Consider the following 14,204-nt stretch of genomic DNA (forward strand, 5'->3'; position numbering starts at 1 on the left):
TTCCTATTCTAAGAAGGTTTACATTGATTACAATGAGACTACATTGGGATGTAGTTGTTAGGCATTTAATAAATCTATCAAAAACAAAATTGTTAGCCTAATTATTTAGCATAGGATTCGTAAAATCTTTATTCGTGCAGGAATTTACAATTGTTTTATTAAATTATTATACATGTGTATATGTACTTATTTGTATGTATGTGGTAAAAATTCATTGAAATTTAATAAAAATTCCGATCGGTAGGTATTTTCAGTGTGAAATTCGAGCTTTTAAATTTGGATTGAAAACAAAATTGTATACATAAAATGAAACCATTAAAATTTTGTACGTGTTTTCAGGAATTGATACTTGATATATGTATGTACATATATTAAATTAAATATTTTTTATATTATTTTGTATTATAATTGAATACATATATGTATATGTATTTAAAAAAAATGACGATTTCCATATAAGAAAATTCGTTTAAAGAAATTTAAATATGATTTGGAAAATTTATATATCCTTAAAAAAATTTTTTTTTATATTTCCCCATTGACATCTATGCCATTAAACTTGTAAACAAACAAATTTATAGATTATAAATTTTGAAATCATATTCAAATAGAGGTAATATAATATAGTGGGTAGGATGGTTTTTTGCCAATTTGATGAAGGAACCGTTTCAAAAATGAAATCAGATAAATTGGCAAACTCTGATACGAAACGATTGACAACGAGTCACAAATATCCAATCCTGACCAGCAGCACTACAGATTATACGACAACCTCTCGGTAGTTAGAATTATCACAACCACCGAACTATGCTTATGACCTCTTACCTACATGTGTACATACGTACAGAAAAACCTCAGGAACAATGATTTTTTCAACAATTTTAAGATATTGAACATTCACTTGAAATGTATAATTCAATAAAATTCATATTTATGTAGAAATATATTATTATTTTGTTACTACTATTGTTATTTTGTGTTTTATTTTATATAATACTAGTTGTTTTACCCTGCTTCGGTCAGTATTTGTAATATAAACTGCTTAAACATGGCAAATCTATTGGTAAATATTCATTTTTTTTTAATTTAATTTATTTGAATCGAAAAAAAAATAATTCAAATTCAACCATATCGAATCGTCGTCATAGAAACTTTGATTTTCTTTTTCGATTACCAACAAACCTTACTTACCAATACAATACAAAGTCTCTTTCGAAATTATATATTAGATATAGGGAAAAATTTCATTATAGTGAAACTTATTCGCTTTCATATCAGCAAGCTATAAATTTTACAACCACATACATATGTATCTATGTATACAAAGTAAATTTTTTTATCTATAATATTTACATTGAAAACGGAGTGAATTCCGTACACGTTGGTCTTTTTTAAATGATTCAATCGAGATATGCGTCGTATTTGACGTATGCGTGTGTATTTTTTATTTTGCATATTAATCCCACGTGGAAATCTGAATGGTCGTGTTGTATTGTTCTTTGTTAGAATACATGTATATTGTACATACTTTCATTCAACCTAGACTTTGCTATCTGACATTGAAAAGGCTCTGATCATATTTTTAGTGAAAGGGAAAGAAGGAGAAATTAGCTTTCTTTGTGATTGAATATCACTTCAATTCGTTAGTATTTTTGATTCCAAGTTTTCGTGTAATATAATTTACTGGCAATATGTATATAGTATTATTAAATTAGAATGTTATTTATATCGATATCGATTGCAAAATTTGCAATCGATAAAAGTTTCGAAACGCATTGGAATTTCAAAAAATTTGTTACGTTTTTTGACATTCATTAAGTCCTCTCCTCCTCCGATTTTCATCTCCATCGTTCTACTTCTTAGGCTTCATTATAGAATAAAAGCACGTCACTACCCCCAAGGGATCGATTTATATTCTGAAGAATTTACTCGGAAATTGTCGATTTAAATACAATTGTACTCTTCATTATACGATAATATGCATTATCTTTCTGCGCCCTTGTTCCAAAAATATATTCCGAAAAAAAAAATATTTCACCCCCTAAAATGGCGCAACGTTAATTGATTTATTTATGAGTTTGCACGTATTCTTTCGGAATACCGTGTTGTTTTTGCTTGTTCTCTTGTGCTCATATACTTATCTGTATGTACACGGTGTACACACAATGTGTCACTGTTGATATGTCGGTCGTGCCATTACATTTTACAAACACCTGTTCCCACATAAAATTTTATGTAATCTTTCGGTAATAGTAATCGGTCTAAAGCTCGTATATTTTTAATGGATGGAAAATGAAAGTTTTAACGGTTTTGCACGCTTTTAATGGCGCGCCGCATAATGAACCCACGTAATGGCGAATTCGCATGTGTCTTATTGAATTTTTTTTATTTATTTTGTATTTCTTTTTAATTTTGCAGGTGGGGTGATGAAAAAACATTGGTGAATAGTTGTGATTTGTGAATCAGTGAAAAATTCAGTGCAATTGTTCCTGTTTGCGGGAAACTTCGACTTTACGGAAAAGAAAAGGATTACTTTTATCAACGTATGTTTATTTTCATTTCATTTAATTTACTCTGAATGTCGTCATCATCGTCAACATTCACAGCCATTCGCCATCCACTACTGGATGAAGCCTTAAGGCCTTTCCAATATGCTTCCATTCGTATCTATTTTGGGCAACTCTCAACCATGTCATCACACACATTTTTCTGATTTCATCCACCCATCTCCCCTGCGACCTCTCTTGCATTTTAAATTCTCTCGGGTACCATTCGAGTACTTATTTCGTCCATCTATCTTCCGATCTTCTAGATACGTGACCCGCCCATTGCCATTTCAATCTTTTTACCCTCAGCATTACATCAACCACCTTTGTCATACTTCTAACCCACTTATTCCGTCTTCTATCTCTCCTCGTTATGCCAAGCATACAGCGTTCCAAACTTTTTTGAGTGCACTGGATCTTATGTAGCATTCTGGCGTTCAATGCCCAAGTTTCGCAGCCATACGTTATCACTGACAAGATACACTGATCGAAGATATTTTTCTTCATACACTGGCAATTGATTTGAAAACGGCATTCATTCACTCAAATGCACTCCATCCTAATTACACACGTTTCTTTATTTCTTCTTCTTTATTACCGGACATGTCAATGGTTTGACATATGTAGATACAAATATTTTTTAACTAATTCTACTGTCCTATTGGCTAATGTAATACTATCGGGCATTCAAAATTTATTATACATTAATATTGTCTCAGCTACGTTAATTTTTAGCCCTACTTTCCTACTTTCCCTATTCAGCTGTACATAGTCTGTTAAGTACGTCAACTGGATCGCGAGCTCTAATTAATATACATACTTACTTATATAGCCAACAATATGGCTCGGTGGTTGAGTTTATGTTTAGCACCGAGAGGTTACCGGGTTTAATACTGCTAGTCAGACTTGGATATTTGTGACTCCAAGTCGATCGCTTCTTATCAGAGTTTGCCAATTTACCTGATTTTATTGTTGAAACCGTTCCTCCGTCGTAGCAAAAATCATGTTACAAATATCTGAATGATTTATATGTAAAAAATTATGTACAAGTATATCACCATAGATGTCTCTATATACCATCCATAAATATCTCTATATACCATATACCATCCATAGATGTCTCTATGTATTAATTCATTATTAATTTCGTGTTCTTCAGCCTCTTGAAATACAGCGATTTATGTAATAAAAAGACTGCAATGTTTGTAATTATTTATCTAGGAAGGCGCATTGGGGTCTACCTGTTAGGCCTTTCTGGTATATACATACATATATATGTATGTAAAATAAAATAATTTGTCGTATAAAATGTCTTTGTCGACCTGTTTTGACTATAAATTGCAATTTACTTCTCAACCCTCTCAGGAATACCTTTAGAATCATATGGAACATATAAATAATTTAAATCTTCATGAAATTATGTATTCTTTCTTTGAAATATGTACATACTACTATGTTAAAACTACAAAAGATACAACGTGAATAGTCGGCAGTTTATCACACATGTAATGTTTATTGCATGCAAATAAATGAACTAATTATAAAATTAGAGCATTCGCACATTTTACCGTACCTTCAATTAACTTGAACGCTTCACACTTTCCCAGCCTACGCACATTGGCCGCGCCGTACCGAACTAGCACAAAACCACTCGATTATTCCAGCTCGGGTTCAGCTTCTGCACTGCGTATGACCACTTTCGGCACACATTAACTCTATTACCGAGCACTAAATGTATTGCGCAATTGGTGTACTTGAACTACACACCGACAACGAGAAGAGATCTTTCTTGCATCACACATAAATATTCTACTAAACCCACCCACATTTCCCTTCGAAAGTCGTCCACCCACACTCACCGGTAGTACACACAGTATGCAGAGTATAGAAACGCCCTCGCATTGTCGCGATGTGTTTAGTAATAATTTATATACGAAACTATAATTTCGACGCGTGCGTATTTATGTATGTATGTATGTACATGTATTATGTACCCAAGTTTCAAACATTGAAACGGCCTAACCCGAATATTCGCATTAGTTAATTATATTCCCGCATAAAGGTAGATATTATACATACGCGTGCGCTCCGGTTAAATATCTGCTAATCAAATTAAAACGCGTTTAATATGTATATTCAGAGCGTGCAAAATCTGCACTATATCATCAGGTGTATTACATTATATTATGTACATATGTATGTATCTTACGAGGTAATATTTGCGTAGGTACGAGAGTTGATACATCAGCGTCAATCACAGTCAAAATACGTTTCGCACGTAGAGAAGGGCTCATTGAATTGCGAAATAGCAACTCCTACAATGTCCTTTGTCATCGTTGGCAATGTGTAGGATACGTGTGTGCATTGGTATTACAAAATGCTAATGTCAACTTGGAACAGTAGGGATTGTGTATGTAGTCTTTGAGTATTGACTGATCTTCGTACTGTTGTATTACTGGTTGTTTTATTTAATGTAGAATTTGTCAACGGGTGGTTTGTGGGTTTGATTATTAACCGAGTTGAGGATTTGTAAGTTAAGTAGTTCGCAGTGTTGTTCTATTATAATTGTAAAATTTTCTTTCGTATAAAGTTAATAAGTTCGTTTTGCGTTTTTCAAAAAAATCTTTTATAATGTTTTTTCCGAATCATTTTATTATTATATATTTATTTAGATAAGAACAGTCATATAAAATTGTTTATTAAACATACATAAACAAACAGACCTAAATTATCATATTTTTTTAAAATCTTATAAATACAGTCGCAAAAATATAAATGGCAGTCGAAATTAAACTATAAACTTAATAACTAATTAAGCTACGAAACTAATGCAACAACAAATCACATAATTTTTTCCTGAAAATAACCCATGTATCGGAAAATATATCAAGGTCATTCAAAACTTTATTGTAATGTTAACTGGACCGTCTGAAAAGGGTATTTTTCCCGTAGTTCGTATGATAAGAGGGGATATAGAAAGTATCTTTTGAACGTGAGGAGGAATTTTAAAAATAATTTTGCCCAAAAGGGGTGCGGAGTTGATGTGGTTATTTAAAATTTTGTATAGGAAAATGCTGTCTAAGAATTCACGTCTTGCATACAAAAAAATGTACTTTGTGTCTTGTCGCTCTTTCTGCATAATCTGTACAAAGGTAACAGGTAACCTGTCTGAAAGTCCAATGATTTTAAGAATTTATTTTGCACCCTCTCAATCCTATCTATATGAACAGCATACTGGGGACTCCAAACTACACTTCCGAATTCTAGAACGCTACGAACGTACATATGCATTGTAGAGTAATTTGAAGGTTTTGCCTCTGGTAAAAGGCTTACTTATGCGCAGAATCAGTCCAAGTTGTTTAAAAGCCTTAGCTACGACATTATCAATGTGAAGGTTAAAGTGCAGCTTGGAATCCCAGTAATGCCCAGATCACGAATATTGGTTACTCGAGTCAAGTTTTTACCTCCAATATTGTATTTATAAATAATTGGATGATGTTTCTGGTGAATGTTATAAAATTGCATTTATTTGTGTTTAAAATTAACCGATTCTCATTACAATAGTGTTCATCATCATTTAAATGGTATACAGTTAATTATCCTCCAGATAAATTACTTATTTGTCTTTAGAAGTGTGGGCAGTCTTCATAGCCTATTGTATCCGCACAATTGATTTCATACAGAAATTTACCATAGTTCCTGTTTGTTTTAGAAATCAATGCCAAATTCTAACCTTCATTGTATATATTTTAAAATAATCTGTTTGGATATTCATAGAATACATTATTAATAAATTCTTCAATACTTAATTATTTTTAAAGAGTTGAACTTCCTGGTCATATCTTTGTTGATAGCTAACATACATACGTATGTACATATGTAAATGGAGTAACATTATATAAAAGAAAATATGTACAGAGGTAAACTCCTCTCATCAACACTAACCATTCACCCGTTTAGTAAATAAGTGAATTTTTTATGTAGCATGTTCTCTATACGAATACGATATACACTCACACCTATGTACATATATTGTGAATGCAAACGAGTGTCTATTCGAAAGACACTGTTGCTTGCACCCATTACTTCATACGAAGGGGGTTGTATCTATATGTATGTATGTATATCTACGATGAATATATGTATTATGTATATATGTACATACATATGTACTTAGATGGGTATGTTGTTGCATGTGAAATTCCCGTTAGCGCAGACACAATGGTCGAGATTTTTGCAAACTGCAGACTTGTGTGTTGCATCTTTTGATGTTTTCCCTCATAATGCCAAAGGAAGTGGAAAAACACCGGCTCGAATACTTTTATATATGTATGTACATATATACATACACTGCACGCAAAAAAACTTCCAGTTTTTCAAGTTCGTATTGTATTATATTTTATAATTGTTCTTTTTGGTTGGAGCTACTGAGTTAAAATACTATATTATAAATTACCTGTTACACCTTTGAGATGTTTTCTGATGAGATCGAAAATTAGTTGTATCGATTAAATTTGCATTGCTGATGAAATAAATTCCGAAATTATTGGTTTATATTAAATGAAGCTCTTTTTGTTAAAGAACATCCTTTTAAGGGGAAAATTGTCGAGAACTCCTAGGATTGTTCTGGAGAAGTGATCTTTCAACATTAAAAGACAAAATCATAGGTTAAAACATTTTTTATATTTCATACAAAAACTTTTTTTTTATATTTACTCACATATTGTACGTATGTATGTACATATGTGCATATATTCTTTTGAACGACACCTTATGTATATTTATACCTCCACATCGATGTATTAAATTTGGTCTGCAAGTTCTTTCATTCACTTCAAATAGGCTTAATGTACTTTGTTTTGTGTATTTTGGTAACTTTACCCTCGTCGAACACACCTCATCGAAGTACAATAAAAGTTTAGCTCAATATCAGTTCAAGCTCTCCTGCTGGTAGACTCATCTACCGATACCGGCAGATGAGTTTAAATCTCGCTATAGTGTGCTTTATCCTCCTCCTAGGTAATTGATTCCACACTGACTTTGCTCTTTTCGTTTTTCGCTCTCGACCGAGAGCTGAATTTCCATGGAAAGCGGATATATTTTAAGACGAAAAATAAAAAGCGTGCGCATTGAAGAAACAAACTACGTTAAAATTAAGTAATAAAACTCCAGTGTTGCATTGGTAAGGAATTTTTTATAGAAATACATTTGTTTGTATAACGGAAACCAATATATTTTATTTACAAATGCATTGGAATGCCTTTGATTTACATATATCAAACCACATCGGCCAAATGTTATTTCACTTGATATTACAAAATGAATTATTGTAATTGTCGAATTTAACTGACTATAAATGTATGCGAGATATCTAATTAATTAAATGCGCTGTTTTGTATGTGGTGAATGTTGTATCGTTTTTATTTAAAAGCTTTTTGTGTGAGAGGGAATCGTTGAAAAGGATTTGAACTACGTCTGCGAAAATTCACTGGTCGAATGCCGTCGATTTTTTTTTACTATTTGACTGCAATTTTCGTGAAATGCATGTTTTTTCAACGTCATGGTCATACAATCAATCGCACGTAGCTATATGTACTTCTATAAAGCGATTTTAGAATTCAAGCAATTTTCATCTCCCAATCTTTTTTAATACGTCTAAAAAACTCCGTTTTTTCTACATGTATTTCCTATGATTTTTTTCATGCACATTCATATATTGATCAGAACGTACATAGAATCGGGGAGGTTTGTTTTCGTATATTACGTTCACCCAATGTTCGTCTCATGTTTTAAATATATTTCTGACATTCCCCCGGAATGTATCCTCGTCCTACCTCGCATGGTGGTGAAATACCGTAAAATAACCCGAAACTATTCACACGTGTGCCACCCGGTTTTTTTCCCCCTTTTCATTTTTTCCCCGTTGGTTTTTCGTTGTTTTTCCGGTGAGTTTTCACGTGACCCCCCGTCCACCGGCCGTTTCGGTTTTCTTCTGAACGTCCTAGCTTTTCCTTATTTTTTGTCCTCCTTCTCCCATCCAAGAAGATAAATTGACCGGACTACCGATATGTGTAGAAGCACAAGTGCAATCAAACCGTTCGACGAAAAATGACTATACCTTTGTGTTTCTTCCAATTTCGGTGTGGTCATTCGTTTTGTTCAATACTGATACTATGAGACGTTTAATAAACGTATACAATTAATATAATTGGATTTTTACAATGTACATATATATTAATATTATAGTTCTAGTCACAGTTATTGATGACACTTGATATTTTACGCTATAGTTTGCGGTCATTTTCGGCAAGATAAAATGTGCATTGTTTGTATATTTATTTAAGAATACATACTTCGGAAAGGCGACATAGCTGATGGACCCAAGGGGTTTGTTAATATATGTATCAATTTTTATTTTTTATTTTAAACGGCACATACAATATTTGTTTGCGGGCCACAAAAATGCCGAGTTTCTTACTACGAGTTAGTAAACCTTTACAGAGTGAGTGCCTTGGTGCTTAAAATTCTTTATGAATCTCTAGTAGTACGTAGCATTCTAGAATTTTCTTCGATTATAAGTAGTCATACTTATATGACTCATTCTTTGAAGATTGAGAGAATCCAAAAACAGTTTCTCAGACATCTTTATTTGAAATTATATGGTTATTATCCTTGGCTATATCCTAGTGCATTTATATTAGGGGCTTTAGACTTCAACTCATTGGAGTCTCGTCGTGTTATGTTTCTGGGAAAGCAATTTTTTGAGCTATTAAATGGGTTAGTACACAATCCTCAGGTTCTTAATGAGTTTAAGTTTTATACACCTAGTAAATTCAGAGACCTGAGGAATCGTGATTATTTTTCTCCTCCTGTGGGTCGCACAAATATTTTGGCAACGTTTCCAACGTTTTTATCTAAAACAATATATGTGCTCAACCGGGTTGCTGGTGAATTGATCTGTTTAATGTAAGCTGTGCTGAATTGGTTGAGTGATTATAGAGCAACGCCCGTAGTTTATGTTATCAATTATAAATGCCAATGATTATTTCATCAAAATATACCGGGTAGTTATTATTAGGTTTAAGATTATTATTATTATGATGTTATGATTGTGTGATTGGGCACAGTGACGCGTTAGAGTACTCTGTAATATCACTGTAGCTAATATGTTGAAAAATAAAATAAAATAAAGTTATATAAGAATACAAATATCAATGAAGATTAAAGAAAGAAAAGGAAATACAAATGATAAACTGAAAAATGGACCAAGAATTACATACAAAAAACCATGTATTTATGGAAATCACCAAGTTTATTTTAAGTGTTTGTCACTAGAAGTTCCTAATACATTGGATATACCAGAATTTTCCAATTTATGATCCGCGGAGCACTGTTGTTCCACGGAACCTGAATAGGTGTTTCGCGAAAATTTTGCTGCAACACATTTAAAAAACTTCTACCTCAAATTGAAAGGCGAGTGATGATCAATCTCCACTGATGTTTATGAAGTCAAGAATCTAAGCACATACAGGCGGAGAATTTGAATAGAAATTGGATACAGAAATAAAAATTGTGGAAAATGTATTACAATATAAGATGAAAGTAATACAATTTTTAATACAAGAGATAAAATTCAATTTTGATTTCATCAATTGAATCTAATATTTTTGATTGTTTTCCTGCCTTAGATGAATGACTTAAATTTTAAAGCAGATGAATTTTAATGCCATTAAATGATTTCTGAGCGAGTTTTTCAGAAGAATACCCCAATATGGCAAAACAAGCTATTTTTTCTTACTTCCGTTTTATACATCCTATTTATGCGAAGCAGAATTTTCTTATTATGCTGCAACGGTCAAAGTGCAGGAACAAACTCGACGCTACCTCACATATAAGAATTGAACTCACCTTTATTGTGCCTGATATCAAGAAAATTTGCGATTCAAGGACTATTTATGAAATAAATAATAAGTATTTTAATAATAATTTTTATTTTATATTTACCCAACTTTAAAAATTCCGTTAAAATATCCAGGTTTGTAAAGTGTTCCATTGCATAAAAATTTCGGGAAACCTTGGGATAGACTATTCCAAAGTTTAACTACTGTAAATGAAAAAAAGGATTAAATAATTAAATATATTTTTGGTGTCTGATAGTATGACCTCACAGATGAGTGTTATTGTGAAACGTATGGAGGTTTATCATAGGACAATTGATATGACTGTTTATAATTTTATAAACTTCAATTAGATTACCCCTCATTCTTCTCATCTCCAAAGTGGAAAGATTTTTTTTCAATCTCATATCATATGAAAGTGAGTGAAGTTCGGAAGCCACTTTTGTAATTATTCGTGGGTCCTTTTCTAAATATACAACGTATTTTTTTAAATGAGGGTTCCAAATGGAATAATCAAATTCTAGCTTTGGTCTAATATAGTTTTTATAAATTTTGATATTCTTTATACGATATTTTATTTTTTCTTCAATGAAGTATGAAGTAATGCAGTATCTACGTAATGAAGTATCCTGGGATCAAAGAAAATTGATAATCACATTAGATAAAATTAGCGATTTCTGACACTATTGCATTGAGTACTATGCAAGTTTTAGCGGCTGGCTAAAATAAATATATTTTATCGATATCAATCGGCATTTAAATTGCCATGGTTAAAGCACTATTTATTTAGCTGCGTTGTAGTCTTGATGTATGAAAATACATACATACATATATATATATATATATATATATATATATATATATATATATATATATATATATATATATATATATATATATATATATACATATATATGTATGTATATAATTTGGTCCTGTACTCTTCTAGCCAATTAAATGAATATTAAAATAATAATTATCTACGGTTTCAATAGTTGATTTAATATTGTTATATTATAGATAGATAAATATTTTAAACAAAAAATGGAAAGTGTACACGAGCACATGTTATTCCACTCGTCGTGTCTTTCTGTATCTACCTTATGTTACTTTCTCGACAGTCGCCTTTTCGCCTAGAAAACTTTGAAATCTCATTTCTTCGATAATGATCGCGCTTTTACAGTTGGACACTTTCGGATGTGTCATGGCCGTCTCTCCTTTTTCTTTTCACAGGACGCCAGATAATACGTATTTTATGCAAAATTGCAAAAAACAGACGCGTTCAAAAACCTAGTACATATGTATATGTATGTATATATATATAGGTACATAGTTCATCCGGTATTTAGACGCCAAACATTCCCGCATGCATAATGTATCGAGGGAACGCGGATATAATCTAGTGGAAAAAAATTACCATGTACATGCATATATGTATGTATGTAGTATCAACCCCGTTAATAGAATCGCTTTTCTATGTGACACATTTTTACTTTATTTTTTTATATGCAAAAGCGTTTAGCAATCGAGCGAGGCTTAAATCCTCGTTTCGGTTCGATTTGTTTGCTCTCTCTCTCTCTCGTTACTTTTTTATTACGCCGGGGGATATAGAGAAATGATGGAAACGATCCATACGTTTCACCTGTCCCGGAACTGTCCAGAACGCGGTCGTATGTCTTTTAACTCCCCTAACACCCTGTTCTGCTCCAATCTATTCCTAGCCTGGAATAAAAATGGGTTTCGAACGTGTCTGCACACTTTCCGTTTATGCTTCAAATTACGAATACGTGCAAGTGTCATATTTTATATTCGTGTGTATGTATGTAAATATATAAAATAAAAAATGTTCATTAGAATGGACTTCGCTTTGCATTACGACATCTCTTTTTTTTAATAAATTTGTATCATCAAATTACTATTCATAGTTTCTATATAACACATTATATTTAAAAATAGATCGTATCACTTTATTTCATATTTTGTTAATGCCTAAATAAAATTACAAATTGGTTTTTGATTAACCCCACAAATCTTTTCTCGTGGGTTTTAACTATTACAGATACATGTAAATATAAAACAAATTGAGAAATATTTATATTTTTATATATAATTTGTCAGTCAAATTAATTTAAAAATTTCTTAGTGTGGTTCAAAAAGAAAAAAATCAATTCATCGAAAATTAAACCAAATTGATTTTTTTTGTCTCATGTTAAATTCCAGGTAACGCATTGTACTCGTATCTTTTTCACTATATCTTAAACTCCAATGTATTTTCCAGAATTCCAACTGTTGGAAGATATTCCGTGGATTTTCCAAACATGCGATATTTCACACCATGTCGTATCCAGTTCTGAACTTGTATGCATTTTTAGTTTGTCTTGTTCTGAAGACCACTGCATCTGCAGACAAATTTCTCGAAGACTTTTCCGAGACAGCGCTCTAGATAAATTAACGTAATTTATTTTCCGAAGCGTTTTTGTCGCTTTGCTATCTCGCAGCTTGGCCGCTTAAACCTCTTAACGAGAGCCACTTACTTTAGATACATTAACACATACACAGGTACCCACCGTTTTAAATGTGTAGAACGTAATTTGTTATTAATTTAGCCCTGTTAAAAAATGCCATAATTTCACCCCATAGGTGTACCTACTACATATTTTATTCGACAATCGGATTTATTCGGGCGGTTTTTATTGTTCGTATAGTTTCACGCGCTCATCAAAGGGTTCTAAATGACGTCGCGGAATGCTTTCACGGGATGATTAATTTTATTACTGCGGATAGTCGCTTACGCAGCAAATCGCTTATTTAGGGGTTTCCCCCCCCCCCCCGTTGACGATTAATGATTGCAGGCGTGATGAGTTTTCCGAATGTTCGACGCGACGACTTGCATATTTTCCGCGGGCAAAACTACATTTCCAGCGCGCGGAAAATAACTGCACGTAATCGATTCGCGTCAATGAATATTTTCAATTATTGCTAATTGTTTGTTCGGTTGAAGGTAATCAAATTTGTTTGTTTTTACTTTTTTATTTTTATTTATGTGCGTAGTTTTTTACAGATATTTTTGCTTTGCATGCTAAGCGTTCGAGCATTCCTGAATGTGACAATGGCGTTTAATTTTTCAGCGGATTTCTCTATTCAAGCATGCGTGTCACAAATTTATTTCTTTGTTGTGTTTTGCGTTTCATCGCTGAAATTGTTTCACAGCGTAATTATTATATTTTCATTCATTCAAATTTTGAGTTATTCATCGCACAGTTAAACTATGTTTCTGTCCTCTTTAAAAGCCTAGCCTGAAACTAAAACAATTCGGGGCGTATTTGTCAGGTCCAACTTCATGACTGATTACTTATACATATGTTTATTGATTTTAATTTTATAATTTTGTTATTATTTACAGACGATTTCTTATAATTCATCATTGCCAAACACACTTAACATTGAAGATTATTAACTCATTCCATCCACCCACCCATGAACGTTAATATGATTAGTTTTTATATACCTCAGACTAAACGTAAATAACGCTTAAGCATGCCTAAAATAAATAACGAAAATAAAAACATTCCCATACCCACTCGTCGGTATTATTAATCAATACATAAGCTTATAGATTTTTGCCTTTCGACCTACATATATACACACATATGTATATATGTACATATAATACTTACTTACCGACTAGTACATCTTCTAATAACAGCTAAGTGTGGCACGCCTTTACCCTATCTGCACTAATGATCAATCTCATCAGTCT

The 14,204-nt window shown here is 32.3% G+C and overlaps 1 protein-coding gene across 1 annotated transcript in view; it reads left to right on the top strand.

The window, feature by feature from the left end:
• Positions 1-14,204, top strand: part of LOC143918182 (uncharacterized) — a 235,338-nt gene that overhangs the window by 98,695 nt on the left and 122,439 nt on the right. The window contains exon 2 of the mRNA XM_077439934.1: positions 2,419-2,543. The gene's annotated coding sequence lies outside the window, so the exon portion shown is untranslated. The remainder of the gene's footprint in view (positions 1-2,418; positions 2,544-14,204) is intronic.

This window comes from Arctopsyche grandis, chromosome 10 (genome assembly GCF_051622035.1).
Source record: "Arctopsyche grandis isolate Sample6627 chromosome 10, ASM5162203v2, whole genome shotgun sequence".
NCBI classification, from domain to species: Eukaryota; Metazoa; Arthropoda; class Insecta; order Trichoptera; family Hydropsychidae; genus Arctopsyche; species Arctopsyche grandis.